This window comes from Monodelphis domestica, chromosome 7, assembly GCF_027887165.1.
Source record: "Monodelphis domestica isolate mMonDom1 chromosome 7, mMonDom1.pri, whole genome shotgun sequence".
Classification (NCBI taxonomy): Eukaryota; Metazoa; Chordata; class Mammalia; order Didelphimorphia; family Didelphidae; genus Monodelphis; species Monodelphis domestica.
Window position 1 is genome coordinate 234837712 of NC_077233.1, and position 18209 is coordinate 234855920.

Here is an 18209-nt window from a genome sequence, read left to right on the forward strand (position 1 = left end):
ATTTATTCCTTACCCACCCAATAGACACATAATAGGAAGGAAAGAAACAAGCACTGATAAGCTCTTACTATATATAATAAGCACTAAGTACTGAGAATACAAATCTAAACAAAAAGATAGTTCCTGTAATCAAGAAGCTTATATTCTAGTGGGAGAAAAACAACACATTAAAAGAAACTGAAGTGGGGGAGATGAGGAAAGGTAACCAAAGTTGCAGAAGGATGATTGGATGTTCAAGAGTGAGCAGACTTCAGGTGTTGATGAAAATTTCAAGAAGAGATATCATGATTTATAAGTAGGGAAATCAATAATAGGGTCAAGAGTGGGGGACCTGATCCATCCACAAAATTAAGGGTCTATGAGGAGCTCAGCAATGGTAGAATGGGTCAGGTTCTTCAGGAGGATGTTCTAATTTGAGGAGGCTGTAAAAATGGTTAGATATTCCATAGTAAAGTAGTCTCAGATACTTAGGGTTAAAAGATGAGGGATAATTAATAAAGGTATATTGATTGATTGATTGACTCATGGAACCATACATTTAGATCTCGGAAGAAGCTTAAAGACAACTTAGTGCATCTTTATTTTATAGTTGAGGAAACTTGGGCCCAGGGGATTTAAGTTACTTCTTCAAAATCACATAGGTAGTAGGGGACAGAGAAACATTTTGAACCCAGGTGCTCTGATCTCAAATCTAACACTCTTTCCACTGCTTTCAACTGAGGTGGCAGTTGAAAAGATCTTACAGATTACCTGCTCCATAAAACCTTCAGCAAAGTTTTAAAAATGTAGCACAAAGAATGATAAAGAAAGTTACAAATAAATAGTAATAAGCTCCTTCATCCAGTCCTGGATCTCTTTAGACCACTGTCAGAAGTTTATAATCATTCTGAGAGTAGATGAGGCATGGGAGGAGAAAGACTGACTTACCAAGTATCAAAAGGTATTCACTCAGCCTGGGCTTTCCCAGAGGCCTGGGGCCAATAACCTGGTATCTTTTAATGTCATCACAGCAAGAGATAGGGATACTGAAGGATGCAGGCTCTAGAATTACATTAGGAGAAAAAGGTATCCCAATGCTTAGGCAAATTGTACCTAGCCAAAATAGGGGATAGGGCCAGTAGAAAACAGGGTTAGTACACATCCAGGTTGACTGGACTAGAACCACAGTAAGACAAAGGGCCAATACATCATCCAAACAGAACCAAGATGACCCAAAAGAAGCTTGGTTCTCTGGTCAGACCCAGACAGGTCCAGCTAAATGTCCAGAGAGGCTCAGATCTAGGGGTCTTGCAGGAAACCTATGACCCAGCAATTTAAAGCTCTGAGAGCTGTCAGGGACACAGAAGAGGATGGAGTTGACTCTAAGGTATGATTTGTGTTAGAAAAAGGAAACAGAAAAGAGCTGAGATAAAAAAAAACAATGAATTCAGACAATGAAGTGATAGATGTTGAAGCTAGAGTAGGGCCCAACTCTGCCTTCATCCACAGCATCTTATTTCCTAACTGGCCTCAGTGGCCACAGTTATCTAGACCACAAGGAAAATAGACCAAGCAGGATGTGCCTATCCCTCCAATAGTATGGGAGAGAGTAAAGCCTGGCTCTAGCACAAAGCTTCAATCCAGAAACTGAATCATGAGGTGAGTTAAAAGGGGAAAGATGCTAAACATGGAATAAATACCATGAGTTAAGATAAGCCAATAAAGTAAATCCAGATAAAGAAAGCAATTTGTAGCATCTCCTGGCCAGCAGGGGCTACAAGAAGGGACTTTCCCTTTGTGGGTTGGACCCGAGGAGGAGCAGGGAGTCTGAGAATCCTGGTGAAGAATGAGAGACACAGACAAGTCAGTATTTAGATAGGGCAGGCATAAACCCCTATGATATTCTCCTTGGAAGGAAAATATGAGAGCCAATGGAACACATGGGAGTGAAAGAAAATAAGGTAGAGAATGCAAAGCCGTGAGAGTTTAGAGGTCCAAGAGGGGAAAAGGTTCCAAGAGAGAAGTCACGGGGCTGCCTTCTGTTTTTATTACAGAGTGGCTTGGGAGGTACTCCCAAGCATGTAACAAATATGAAACAAAGCATAGCTAATTCAGATTGGATGGAAAGCTAATGATGGCACCTTTTGGGCGTGTTAGGCGTGTTGACTTCAACCCGTGCTTTTACAAAGGAATTCGACTCCGCACCAAATGTTAATGAGTCTGCCTTGATCAAGGGCAGTGTGGCTAGGTCAAGAGTGTCTGCCCTTGTGTCTGAGGACACGGCAACCATACAATCATTTATATTTCTTAGATGTGAATATGGTTGGAATGCTACACAATTCTAAAACAAATATAAGTGGACCCTTGGACAAACCAATGGCTTGGTCACAAGAACTATATGAGTGAGTAAAAAGTTAACCAAGGAATAAAAAGTAAAATGAAAACTCTTAAGGAAAATTTAGTAAGAGAAAAATAGCTTAGAAGAGAAGGTGGAAAAATATACTCATGCAGTAGATTCCTTGATAAAAAGAATAGAAGGGACAGAACTTATTGATTTCATGAAGTATTAAGAAGCATTAGAACAAAAGCAAGATTAGGAAAAAAATAAAAGAAAGTATAATATCAAAGTTTGCAAATGAGCTAAACATAGTTCGAAGAGGGATAATTTAAGGATTATTAGAACTTCTGATCAAACAAAAACCCTAGACATTATATTTCAAGAACTCACATATGAAAACTGTCTAGTTCTATGAGAACAAGATGGCAAAATGAAAATAGAAAGAATCTACAGATTACATTCTGAAAGAAACCCCAAATTAAAAACATCTAGGGTTGTCATAGCTAAATTATGGAATTTCTATGTTAAAGAAAAATACTACAAGCAAATGGAAAGAAAAAGTGGAAAGAGAAATATTATAACAAAGTGAAAATTGGAAAAAAATCAGAGAAAGTAGAATGTAAAAAGGAGTGATCTAAAATAGCTTGTTGAAAAATAATGTGATAATCATTAAAGCTTCTAAAAACTATGATCAAGCAGAAAACCTAGACTACATATTTCAAGAATTCATATAAGAAAACCAGTCAGAACTATTAGAACAAGATGGCAAAATGAAAATAGAAAGAATTTATGAATCACATACTGAAAGAAATCCCAAATTGAAAACATCCAGGGTTGTCTAGCAAAAATATGGGGTTTCTGAGTAAAAGAAAAATACTATAAGCAAACTGAAAGTATGAATGCAAGTTGTATCTCACAGGGTTTTGCAGGAGCTATTGTTAAAATAAGAATATTTTGGAATACAACATTTCAAAAAATAAAAAAATTCCTAAAAGAAAAGACACACACTAGAATAACTTCTGGTAAAAAACTGATTATATTCCTTGGTACTAATAAGAAGCTTTAAGAAAATGGAAGACTGCAGAATTCCTGAGTAAGTTATCAGAGCTTAAAAGAATCTGTGAAATTCAAAGAAAAGGGACCATAGAAGCATAGAAAAGTAAATATTTTTGAGAACTTAAATAAGGCAAAGGATGATGAAATACTTATATTTTAGTAGGTAGAATTTCTGACTTTCAGAATCCTATTGTTTTTAGAGGTCACTGAAGATGCAAAGTGATCTGAGGGTGGTCTTGGTCTATATTATATAGGCAGTGAGGTAGCACACTGGATATAGTGCTAGGTGTGGATTTAGAAAGACCTGTCTCCTAATCTGGTCTCAGGCACTTGGTAGCTCTGTGAAGGAAATATACTCTCTCCCCTTTCTGGGGTCGCACAGCTAACTGAATACCTGAACTTGACCCAGAGATGAGGATTGTGTGAAGGAAATCATTAAGTGAATTGGGTCACAAGGATAGAATGACAGCTGGGAAAAGGCAGCAATAGAGTTAAGATATCACAAGACAGGGGGCAGGGTGATGTACCCTGAACTGTCCCCTGGACTGCATCCCCCCACCCCACCCTGTCAGGCCAGGCAAAATAGAAAGCAGAGATGTGACCTGTGAGAGTTAGTGGGCAGAGAAAAGTTTTGTTAAACTGAGGCAAGGGCGGATTTTGCTCTTTTCTCTTCTGTCTTTGTTGCTGGCTGGACTTTCCTGTGAGCATGGCTAGGGGACCCAAATGGAGGCCATAGAATAGCAAGCTAAATGGAGTAGAAAGGAAAGTACCTCTATATCACTCTCCTATTTCCCCATCTTTTTCCCCCTACTACTTTTGATTTAATAAAATTATTAATTTATGGCCATATGTTTAAGGCTCATATGTTTTCCTCTTACATAGCTGTGTCACTGTGTTCAAGTCATTGCCTCAGTTTCCTAATCTGTAAAAAGGGAGGATAAAAGTACTTAATTCCAAGAGCTGATGTAAAGATAAAATAAGCTAATTTTAAAATTAAAAGATATTTTATTTTTCTAATTATATATAATAACAATTTTCAACACACATTTTCTGACATTATAAGATTCAAATTGTCTCTGATCCTGTTTTCTCTCTCCCTTCTCAAAGATGGTAAGCAATTTGATTTGGGTTATACATGTATCATCATGCAAAACATACTTCTATATTGGTCATTGTTATAAGAGAATATTCATATAAAACCAAAAATCTCCCCAAACCCCCAAATAAACTAATGTGAAAGATAGTATCCTTTGATTTGCCTCTGACTCCAACAGTTCTATCTCTGGAGGTTGATAGCATTCTTTGTCAAAAGTCTCTCAGAATTGTCCTGGATCATTGTGTCCCTGAGAACAGCTATCATCCCACAATATTGAAGTTATTGTGCATAATGTTCTCCCATTTCTGCTTATTTCATTCTGCATCAGTTCATGTAGATCTTTCAGTTTTTTTAAATCATCCTGTTTATCATTTCTTACAGCTCAATAGTATTCCATCACCATCATATAGTACAACTGATGGGCATCCCCTCATTCCAATTCTTTATCACCGCAAGAAGTGCTTAAGCTAATATTCTTAAAGTATTTTACAAATCATACATTGCTTGCTTAAGCTAGTTTGTTATTATTTAATCAGATTTAAGAGAGGAAAGGAAGGCAAGAGAAACAGGAATAAACTAGAAAAAATGAGAAAGAAGGGAGCATGAACTTAATGTTTTATATAAATGGGGTGAACATGAAGAATGATTAAACCTGAAAGAGGAGGTAGCAGAGAAGGCAATCTATGAAAGGTGCTCTTATGTGACTGGGCAAAAGACAGTTGAACATACAAACACAGAGTTTGGTACAGAAATAAACTAAACTTAACAGGAAACAAGGAGTGGGAGAGGGTAAAGTCTGAGGGAAAATGGCCACAAGGAAAACACACTTCAACTTTGAAAGTGTTTAAATGGAGTTTTGAGCCTTTGGACTTCATCCCCAGAAGTCCCTTAGAATTTCCCAAAATTCCCTTTTCCTGCAGTTTTGTGTGATTGTATTTAAGTGGTGGTAACTCCTCCCTTTTCCTCTCTTTTGGACCTGTGACTGGACTGGAGTCAGGCAGTTCTTCTGTTTTAGTTATTATTAATAAAACTTTATAAAGTATAATATTTAGTTATTGATTATTAATTTTAAAACCCACAAAGGATAGAACACAGATAGATCAAAAGGAGAGGGAAAAGTAAAAGTGGTATTCAGATGATAATAATGATTTAAAAATAAATAATATATTAAAGTTTGCAAAACACTTTTATATACTATTATTTGATTCTCACAGGCACCCTGTGATGTAGGTGCTATTATTATTTTCATTTGAAAAATGAAGAAACTTAAATTCAGAGAGGTTAAATCATCTGCTCAGAATCATATATCTGGTAAGCATCTGAGGCAGGATTTTGACTCAGCTTCAGCTCTCTATTCTCTTAGACCACAAACTCCTTCATGATGAAGGTGAACTAGGAGGTGAGAGTTACGTGAAGGATCAGATTGGCCATTTCAATTACAGATTTCTACAGTTGATAAGTTTTCTTTTATATCATCATCTTTTTTTTTTTGATACAGGGAAGTGACAACTATGGAAAAAGGTATAAGAAAATTACATTTGGGGAAATAACTAACAACCACTACTTTATGAATGAGGTGGGCTTGCCCATGAAATGGAGGAAGATAACAGAAAAGATTAGATAGAACTCATCAGTATGTTGTTTAGAAGAAACAAACTCAAAATATAAAGATTCACATGGAGTAAAATAAATAGTTCGAGCAGAATTTATTATGCCTCAGGAGAATTTAAAAAATAAATTATAACAATATCTCAAATAAGACAATAGTAAAAATAGACACACTTTGAAGAAATAGAGATACTGCATTATGTTTATATGTTACATGTATTTATAAATATACACGCATGTATATGTCCATATTCAATGTGTGAATATATATATGTATAAAAAACTAATGAATATGCATCAAATGAAATAAGATCTAAGTACTTAGAGGAAAAGTAAGAGAAATTATAAGGTGAAGTACATTGCAAAATTATGACTTTTGGGGAATTCATCATGTCTGGTCCTCTTCGGAACTAGTGACACCTAGCAAAAAGATGAATAATTTAAAAAATTGAGGATTTGAAAAGAATTTTAGAAAAATTAGTAATGATGGATCTTTGGCAATTACTAAATGGGAATCAAAAGTATTATACATATTTCTCTTCTATTAAACACAACACAATAAAAATTTTAATCAACAGAAGCCATTTGAAGAAATAAATCAAACCTGAAAGGAGAATAAAGAATTTAATCCTAATAAATTAGTAGATGAGAGACCAACAGAGAAAAATATAATTTCATTGAAAAAAGAAAACAGAGATAACATGACATGTTTTTAAAATTAATTAATTAATTTAGTCAATTTAGAATACTATTCCTTGGCTACAAGAATCATATTCCTTGCCTCTCTTCCCTCACCCCACCCTTCCCGTAGCTGATGTGATTTTTCACTGGGTATTACAAGTGTCCTTGATCAAAGCCTATTTACATGTTGTTGATGTTTGCACTAGGATGTTCATTTAGACTCTATATCCCCAATCATATCCTCTTGACCCATGTATTCAAGCAATTGTTTTTCTTCTGTGTTTCTACTCCCAGTTTTCCCTCCGAATGTGAATAATGTTCTTTCTCGTAGATCCCTCCAAGTTGTTTAAGATCACTGCATTTCCACTAATAGAGAAGTCCATTACATTTGATTGTACCACAGTGTATCAGTCTCTGTGTACAATGGTTTCCTGGTTCTGCTCCTTTCACTCCGTATCAATTCCTGGAGGTCATTCCAGTTTCCATGGAATTCCTCTACTTTATTATTCCTTTGAACACAATAGTATTCCATCACCAACATATACCATAATTTGTTCATCCATTCCCCAATTGAAGGGCATCCCCTCATTTTCCAATTTTTGCCACCACAAAGAGTGCAGCTATGAATATTCTTGTACAAGTCTTTTTCCTTATTATCGCTTTTGGGTACAAACCCAGCAGTGCTATGGCTGGATCAAAGGGCAGACAGTCTTTTATCGCCCTTTGAGCATAGTACCAAATTGCCCTCCAGAATGTTTGGATCAATTCACAACTCCACCAGCAATGCATTAATGTCCCAACATTGCCACATCCCCTCCAACATTCATTACTTTCCTTTGCTGTCATGTTGACCAATCTGCTAGGTGTGAGGTGATACCTCAGAGTTGTTTTGATTTGCATCTCTCTGATTATAAGAGATTTAGAACACTTTTTCATGTGCTTATTAATAGTTTTGATTTCTTTAACTGAAAATTGCCTATTCATGTCCATTGTCCATTTTTCAATTGGAGAATGGCTTGATTTTTTGTACAATTGGTTTAGCTCTTTATAAATTTGAGTAATTAGACTTTTGTCAGAGGTTTTTGTTAGGAAGATTGTTTCCCAATTTGTTGCTTCCCTTCTAATTTTGGCTGCATTGGTTTTGTTTTGTTTTAAAAAAGATAAAAGAGAGGGAAGTTTTTGTACCCCAAGGAAAGATTGGACTTTTGGAATGAAGAGGGAGAAGGAGAGGAGAACCCCCTTCTCAAAGTGAGGTTCAGGGGAGACAGCAGATGTAACGGGTTGGCTCAGAAAGAGGAGAGGGGGTTTGAAGATTTTCACCTTTCTACCTTCCCTACTCAGCTAAAGCTACCTTCACAGATCGTTCTTGTTTCTCTTCTCCCCCCTCCACTACTCGAGACCAAAAGGTCTCCCCTTGATCTGTCCACTCACACTCAGCTTGGGGAACAGATAACTTTTAATGTTAACTCAGTCAGGTAATACAAAAGGAATAATGTGCAGGGAAGAATGGGAAAAGGAAAGTGGGGAAAGGGGTCCCTGTCTCTATCTAAACCCTTTCCTCTCCCTCTTTGAGTTTGAGGGAACTCAGGCCTTGGCAGCCTATGCCCCCTGAGAGGAAGTCAGGTTGACTCACCCCTGGGCAACAGGAGCTGAGGTAAAGTCTGCTCAGGTCTCTCTTCAGAAGTCCCTTCAATTGGGAAGTGTTGGGGGGAAAGCTTTCCAGACACCCACAGGAAAAATGGGTAACCCTCAGGAGAAAGCCTTTTTGCTAACTTCTCTCTTTGGCTTCTTAAGACCGAGAGCCTTACTGCTCTCCCCATCAGAGTCTTTTCCTCCTCTTGATTTCACTCCTGGGGCCCCTCCCCATCAAGGTGATCAATTTCATATACTCTTCAGCCTAGCACTTACTCTAGTGCCAGCCTCTGTCACAGTTTGTACAAAACCTTTTTAATTTTATATAATCAAAATTATTTATTTTATATTTTGTGATTGTTTCTAGCTCTTGCTTGGTTTTAAGATCTTTCCTTTCCCAAAAGATCTGACATGTATACTATTCTGTGTTCACCCAATTTCCTTATAGTTTCCTTCTTTATATTCAGGTCATTCACCCATTCAGAGTTTATCTTGGTGTAGGGTGTGAGAAGTTAATCCAAGCCTAATCTCTCCCATACTGTCTTCCAATTTTCCCAGCAGTTTTATCAAATAGTGGATTTTGGTCCCAGAAGCTGGGATCTTTGGGCTTAACATAGACTGTCTTGCTGTGGTCACTTACCCCAAGTCTATTCCACTGATCCTCCTTTCTGTTTCTTAGCCAGTAACATATTGTTTTGATGACCACAGCTTTATCGTATAGATTAAGATCTGGGACTGCAAGGCCACCTAACTTCACATTTTTTTTTCATGATTTCCTTGGATATCCTTGATCTTTTGTTCTTCCAAATGAACTTTGTTGTGTTGTTTTTTGTTTTTTTTTTTTCTAATTCAGTAAAAAAGTTTTTTGGTAGTTCAATGGGTATGGCACTAAATAAGTAAATTAATTTTTGTAGGATTGTTATTTTTATTATGCTATTTCATCCCACCCATGAGCAGTGGATGTTTTACAATTGTTTAGATCTAGTTTTAATTGTGTGGAAAGTGTTTTGTAGTTGTGTTCATATAGTTCCTGTGTTTGTCTTGGCGGCAGATAGATTCCTAAGTAATTCATATTGTCTAGGGTGATTTTAAATGGAATTTCTCTTTCTTATTCTTTCTGCTAAGATGTGTTGGAAATATATAGAAAATCTGATGATTTAAGTGGGTTATTTTGTATCCTGCAACTTTGCTAAAGTTGTTGATTATTTTGAATAGTTTTTTAGTTGATTCTCTAGGATTCTTTAAGGACACCATCATATCATTTGCAAAGAGTGATAGCTTGGTCTCCTCATTGCCTATTTTAATAACTTAATTTCTTTTTCTTCTCTAATTGCTACTGCTAGTTTTTCCAGTACAATGTTAAATAATATAGATGATAATGGGCATCCTTGTTTCACTCCTGATCTTATAGGGAAGGCTTCTAGTTTATCCCCATTGCAGATGATGTTTGCTGATGGTTTTACATATGTATTGTTTATTATTTTTAGGAAAGACACTTCTATTTCTATGGTTTCTAGTGTTTACAATAGGAATGAGTGTTGTATTTTGTCAAAGGCTTTTTCTGCGTCTATTGAGATAATCATGTGATTTGTTGGTTTGCTTGTTGATATGGTCAATTATGTGGATGGTTTTCCTGATTTTGAACCATACTTGCATTCCTGGTATAAATCCCACCTGATCATAGTTAATAACCCTCCTGATCACTTGCTGGAGTCTTTTTTGCTAGTATCCTATTTAAGATTTTGTATCTATATTCATTAAGGAGATTGGTCTATAGTTTTCTTTTTGTTTTTGATCCGTTTGGCTTTGAAATCAGTACCATATTTGTGTTGTAAAAGGAATTTGTTAGAACTCCTTCTTTGCTTATTCTGTCACATAGTTTGTATAATATTGGTATTAGTTGTTCTTTAAATGTTTGATAGAATTAATTTGTGAATCCATCTGGTCCTGGAGATTTTTTATTATGGAGTTCTTTGATGGCTTGTTAAATTTCTTTTTCTGATATGGGGATGTTTAGGTAGTCTATTTCTTCCTCTGTTATTCTAGGCAATTTATATTTTTATAAATATTCATCCATATCACCTAGATTGCCATATTTATTGCCATATAATTGGGTGTAATAATTTTCAATGATTTCCTTAAAGTCTTCTTCATTAGAGCTGAGATCTGCCTTTTCATTTTGGATACTGTCAATTTGGTTTTCTTCTTTCCTTTTTTAAATTAGATTGACCAGTACTTTGTCTTTTATTTGTTTTTTTCAAAGTATCACCTTCTAGTCTTATTTATTAAATCAATATTTCTTTGACTTTTGATTTTATTAATTTCTTCTTTGATTTTTAGGCTCTCTAATTTACTTTTCATCTGAGGATTTTTAATTTGTTCACTTTCTAGTTGTTGTTTTTTTAATTTGTCTGCCCATTTCATTGACCTCTGCCCTCCCTAATTTGTTAATATATGAACTCAAGGATATAAATTTCCCCCTGACTGCTTTGGCTCATCCCATACATTTTGAAAGGATGTCTCATCATTGTCATCTTATTCAATGAAATTATTAATTGTTTGTATGATTTGTCTTTTAACCGATTTTGGAGAATTGTATTGTTTAATTTCCAGTTACTTTTTTATTTGCCTCTTCATTTACCCTTACTAATTATTATTTTCATTGCATTGTGGTCTGAAAAGTTTGCATTTATTATTTCAGCTCTTTTGCACTTGTTTGCCAGGTTTTTATGCCCTAGTTCATGGTCAATCTTTGTGAATGAACCAAGTGCTGCTGAAAAGGTGTATTCCTTTTTGTCTCTATTTATTTTCCTCCACATATCTACTAACACGAATTTTTCTAAAATTTCATTCGCTTCTCTTACCTCTTTCTTATTTATTTATTGGTTTGATTTATCTAGTTCTGATAGAGGAAGGTTCAGATATCCCACTAGTATAGTTTTTCTATCCATTTCATCCTTGAGTTCCACTAGTTTCTACTTTAGAAATTTGGATGCTATGCTATTTGGTGCATGCATGTTGAGTATGGATATTTCCTCATTGTCTATACTGCCTTTTATCAGAGTGTAATTACCTTCCCTACCTCTTTTGACTAGATCTATTTTTACTTTGGCTTTGTCAGATATCATGATTGCGACTCATGCCTTCTTTTTATTAGTAGATGTCCAATAGATTTTGCTTCATCTGCTTACCTTTACCCTGTGTGTGTCTACCTTCCTCATCTGTGTTTCTTGTAGACAGCATATGGTAAGGTTTTGGTTTCTAATCCACTTTGCTATTTGCTTGCATTTTATCGGTGAGTTCATTCCATTCACATTCAGAGTTATGATTACCAGCTGTGTATTTCCCAGCATTTTGATTTCCATTCCTAGGCAGGGCTAGGACTTTCTTCTTTCACTATTTCCTTCTACATCAATGTTTTGCTTTGAATCAGTCCTCCTAATTTCCACCCTTATTTTACTTCCCTTCCTACCCCTCTCTTCTTATTCCCCTCTTATTTTCTTTACAGTCTTTTAAAATTGTCTCCCCCCACCCTCTCCCTCCCTTGTATTGCTTCCATCCCCACTAGTCCATTTGTTATCCTTCTACTTCCCTATAGGGTACAAATCAATCCTCTTCCCAAATGCATTTGATTGTTCTTCACTCTTTGAATCAATTTCAATGCATGTAAGAATGGGTATTTCCTATCTCTAACCTCTTTAAGCTTCTAGTGTATTGATGTTCCCCCCTCTCCCTGCCATGCACTTCTTTGTGACATATAAATTTACCCCCTTTTGTTTCTTTCCCCATTTCTCTTAGTATTAACCTCTTTTTTTAGCTCTAATTGTGTATATATATATATATATATATATGTATTCATACATATATGTATATACATATTTATGTCTTGGCATTTCATTGTATATAGTTTGTCATGGTTCCCTCTAAGTATAATTCTTCTAGCTACCCAGGTGATAATAACAATTTTTAAGAATTACAAATGTCCTCTTTTCTTATAGGGATACATATCATTTTAACTTATTGGGTCTCTTAAAAGAGTATTTTTTGTTGTTTTGTTTTGTTTTTCTTTTTTCCCCTCTTTCTTAATTACCTTTTGATGATTCTTTTGAGTTCTATGTTTGGGCATCAGATTTTCTGTTCAGGTGTGGTCTTTTCTTTACAAATGCTTGGGATTCTTCTATTTTGTTGAATGACCATACTTTCCCTTGTAAGGATATAGTTAGTTTTGCTGGATAGTTGATTCTTGTTTGTAGACCTAGTTCCCTTGCTTTCCAGAATATCATATTCCATGCCTTTTGGTCCTTCAGTGTAGATGCAGCCAGATCCTGTGTTATTCTTACTGTAGTTCCTTGGTATCTGAATGACTTCTTAGCAGCTTGCAATATTTTTTCCTTGGTCTGTTAGTTCTTGAATTTGGCTATAACATTCCTGGGTGTTGTCAGTTGGGGTTTAAGTATAGGAGGTGATCTGTGGATTCATTCAATCTCCACTTTTCCCTCTTGTTCTAGAATTTTGAACAGTTTTCTTGGATAATTTCCTGTAGGATGATATCCAGGCTTCTTCTTTGGTCATGGTCTTCTAGTAGACCAATGATTCTTAAGTTGTCTCTCCTAGAACAATTTTCTAAATCTTCTGTTTTGTGAATAAGGTGCTTCATACTGTCCTCAATTTTTTCATTCTTTTGGTTTTGTTTTATAGTTTCCTGCTGCCTTGTGAAGTCGCTTGCTTCTAATTGTTGTATTCTGGTTTTTAAAGACCGGATTTCATCCCTAGCTTTTTCGTCATCTTTCTCCTTCTGCTATTTCATCTCCTTTGTCTCAAGCTGATTAATTTTGGCTTTCAAGACACTATTTTATAGTTTTAGTTCAAGTGCTTCTGTTTCCAGATGATTTATCTTGCTTTTTAAGTTCTTTTCCTGGTTGTCTTCAGCCTCTCTTAATTGTGTTTTGCATTGTATTTTGAGTTCTTCCAAAGCCTGTGTCCAATTTGCTGGAGTTTCTGTGTTTTTTCTTGGTGTTTCTTCACTCTTTTTTCTTCCATTTGCTCCTTGTTCATTGCCTGGATAGAAGCTGTCAATTGTAATTTCTTTTTTCTTTTTATGTTGTTTGCTCATATTTGCCCCGTCTTTTACCCCTATTTTTGCCTGCACTCTTGCTCCTCTCACTATGTTTTGGATCTGTGGTTTTGGCCTTTTCTGTCAGCCTTTCCCCTTGGAGCTTAGTCAGCAAATCTCTCAGTGCAGTCAGTGGAGAAGGGTTGTTGGAGCTTGATCTTCCCTGCCCTCTGAAAGCTTTGATGAGATTAAGTACAGCTGGTTTGAACTTGCAGAACTGGATGTGCCCTGAGGCCAAAACATTGGGAAGGGGGGGAAATATGGAGTGTCTCTGCTGCTGTAACTAGTTTGCCTGCTCTGTGCTTCTTATCCAACTGCTTCCCCACTGCCTGAGTTGATGCTATGAGCCTGGCACAATTTTGCCTGCAAGATACTCCCTCCAGACCAGCACCCTTGTCTGCCCAAAGGTTCCAGCTACAGCTGGAGGCCCAGTGCTCTAGGTGGTGGAGGGGTCCTGGGACCTTCCTTCTTCCTTCCCCTTAAACCCCAGTTTCTCAAATCCATGCTTTTGGGGGGCATACCTTTTAAGTTGAATCCAGCAGGAGGGTTCCTTGGCTCTGTCTTGTTTTTAGGTTTGATTTTCAGTCCCATAGGAGCATTTAGCTTATTAGTAAAGAAGGATTTTCAGAGGTCTGAACTTTCACTGCTTCTATGCCGCCATCTTGACACCCTAACATAAACTTTAGTGTTGGGGAAAATTAACATTAATTTAACCTGGAAGATTTACTTTAAGAGGTCAAGAAACTGAAAGAGGAAAAAATATTCATCTTTATTTTCACTTTTCTCTAGCTTAAATAATACATTTCTCACAATATTTTTTTAAAAAGAAAGTTTATTTTATGAAACACTAAAATTAACAAAAGAGGAAGTAATAGAACAATGAATTGGTAATAAAAAACCTAGAAAAACTACAAATCATAAAACAAATAAAAAATTCTAAATTAAAAAAGATAAATTCAGTTGATAAAAGAAAACTATTGAATTGATACATAAACTAGAAACCTTTAAACCAATTTTAAAAAGGCAGCTAATATGAGTTGTTTTTAAAGGAAAGGAAAACTAAGTTGCTAGTATCAAAAATGAGAAAGGAAATATAACTAAAGAAGCGAAAATAGAGAATATTCATAAAAAACTATGTTGCCCAATCACAAGTCAACAAAATGAAAACAAATTAACTTGACAAATATTTTAAAAAATTTAAAATTCAGGGCAGCTAGGTAGCTCAGTGGATAAAGTTCTAGGCCTGGCCTCTGACATTTCTAAGCTGGGCAAGTCACAACTTTATTTCCCTATAGTTGTTACTAATGCAGAAAGGGTGTGTTTATGTGTGTGTATGTGTATGTGTGTGTGTGTGTGTATGTACATAATATATCATTCCCAGATTATTAGAATAATTAATAGGAAATTTAGTTTTAATTTAAAAGACTACAAATCAATTCCTAAAGGAAAAAATGGAACCAAGTGGATTTACTAGGAATTTTATCAAACATTCAGGGAACCATTAAGTTCAATTTTATATAAATTGTTTGCAAAAACAGGGAAAGAGCATAATAATAATAAAATAAAAAATAAAGTCATAAAATCATTAGTCTTGCTATCTATGACTGACTAAATAAAAAAATTAAAAATGGAAAAAGACAAATTCCATTCAAAATAAGTAAAAAATAATTAATATCTCAGAGTCCAACTTTTAAAAAACATGTATACAATGATTATATTAATTCAACTATAGAACACTTCAGAAAAAAGGAATACAAATAATTAGAATACAAATTCAAAATAATTTATTGCTTGTGGTTGGGTGGAGTTAATATGAATAAAAGTAACACTACTTAAATTACTTCATTGTTCTCTAAAGAAGAAATGAAAAAATCTCAACATCCCTATAAAAATCTACATGTAACTAGTAATAAGACATTCAAATTATAATTCATAACTAACATAGCTATACAAAAGTGACAAAAAGGGAAAATGACAATTATTGACAGCAGTATGGGAAAACAGACAATCTAATTTTCTGTACTTGGAGTTGTGAACTGATACAACCATCTTATAAAGCAATCTGGAACTATACCACAGTAGTCACTAAACTGTTTATACCCTTTGATCCAGCAAATACACTACTAGAAATATTCCCCAAATAGGTCAAGGAAAGAGTGAAATGACTGGTATAAAAATATATTTATAGCCACATTTTTTTGTTGTTGTAACAAAGACTTAGAAACAAAGTGCATCCTCAGGAAGGGGAGAATGCCTGAATTAATTATGGTATATGAATTTAATATAGGATTGTTGCAACATAATTAATTTAAATATGGTCAGATTCAAAGAAATTTAGGAAAACTCAAACTAATGCAGAATGTGTCTATTCACCTCATCAAAATGTTGTCCAAATGAAAACATTTAACTATTTAAAGAAATACTTTTATACCTTATGATTTTTTTTATAAGGGACAAAGCTCTTGGAATCAAGAAGGGAACATAGTCACTGGCTAAGAAAACATGCTAGATTTATTTCTGGATTTTAACTAACTGGATAAAATTCAGCAGTTAGATTTCAGGAGGTATGAAATTTGTGTCTTTTGGAGGTAGCCTTTCCCTCTACCATAGTGCAATAGGGATAGGGTATAGAGGGGAGATTTTCTCTCCTCTACTCTTATCTGTCATGATATTGATACTACTGTACCACTAAAAGAGAATGAATCAATCTGGTAGCAGTTAGATTCTAATGATAGATATAGATACAAAGAGAAAGAAGAGAGCTGGTTATTGTTTCAAAAACAAAAACAAAAGGCAGGTCCTTGGAGCCCAGTGGAGTAACATGCTCTTTTGAGGTGCTACACCCAAGGGGAGCAGACTGTACAAAAACAGGCTAGGTTTCCAAGTTATAAAGTGCTAAGAGTGGAGTTTCCTTTGCTATATGTGAATCTGACAAATATGTCTTACTACCATGTCCTCTAAGTATGATACTACTATCCTTAGAATATTGTGCATAGTGTAGCACAGGTTAAGGAATGAATTTTTGGTACCAATTCCTTATACTATGCCATCTTAGTAAATTTCTTTGCTAGGAGCTAATCAAGTCCACTGGCTTTTGTTGATGAAAAACACATCAATGGGGATTTGTCATTATTGTAATATGAGTACAAATTGGGGCAGGTAATCTGGAGAAGGAATAGTATTATATTTATTACATACTAATTTATATTATTATTATTTTTATAGTTATCTCTTATTTATTGAAAAACTCCTCTAGGGAGGAACTACAATTTTAACTATTAATTAACTATTAATCTTTAAATTCCTAGTATTTAACCATAGCACAGTGCCTTCATCTATGGTTAACTCTTAATAAATGTTTGCTGAATTGCTTATCAAATTGAATTGTTTTATCTTTCTGGCCTCTATAGTATCTAGAACATTCTCTTATACATTGGTTATTATAGTGTCAACCAACAAGCTTTTATTAAACACTTATTATGTGCCATGCATTGGACTAAGAATTGGGACTAAAAAGAAAGTTAAAAGATAGACCTTACTTTAAAGGAGTTTACAACCTTATTAGGGAGAGAATATCCAAACAGCTATGTGTAAACAGAATATATGTAGAGCAAATCAAGTTAATCTCAGAGGAAAGGCACAAAAATTACAAAATACTGGGAAAGGCTTTTTTGGAGAAGTTGAGACTTTGAAGAAGGAACCTGAATGTGGACAAATTGGTCAGGGTCCTGAAGCTGTTCATGATTTTTTTTTTTTTTTACAGTATCATGGTCACTCTATAAATAGCTCTCATGATTCTGTTTCCTTCACTCTCAATTAGTTCACTCAATTCTTCCCAAATTCCTTTGAATTTGAACTTTTAGCATTTTCTTATCATGTGATATTAGATTCATATATGGTAATTTTCTCTGATATTCTCCACTTTATAGGGATCTGCTTTGTTTCTAAATCTTTGTCATAACAAAAAATGCTTTAAATATATTTGAAGGTATGAGTATATTCCATTTTTTCCCTCTCAATCTATTTGTGATAAGTGCTTTTTAGTAGAATTGCTAGATCAAAGGGTATACACAGCTTAATGACTTTTGATTATTGTTCTTTCAACCATTCCTCAAATGGTATAGATTGATGGTCCTTCATCATTCTGGTTACCCTTTGGATTAATTACAAACTGTCTACCGATATCATTCTTAAAATGTGATACATAGAAAGAAGCCCAATATTCCAGATGTTGTCTTATCTGGGTAGAAGACAACAGATGATCACATCCCTTGTTTTAGGTTCTCTTTGCCTTTTTTAATTCAGACTTAGATTATTAATTTACTTTTGGCAGTCATATCACACTTGTTTGTTAATATGCAGCTTCCAATTCACTACGACAATAAGTAATAATAACAAATGAATAATAACTAGCCTTATATAGCACTTTAAAGTTGACAAAGTGCTTTATAAATATCATCTCATTTCATCCTCACTACAATCCTGCAAAGTAGGTGCTATTATTATACCTACTTTTAGATGGGGGAACTGAGAGAGAGGTGAAGTAATTTGTTCAAATAGTTTGGGTTAGAGGTAGAACTCATCCACAATGCCCTATAATACACATCTATAATACAAAGCAGAATATGAAGCATGCATACAAAAGGGATAAAGAGGGCAGAGCTGAGGAGATAAATATCACTTCTGTCATATGGATCTGCAAAAGC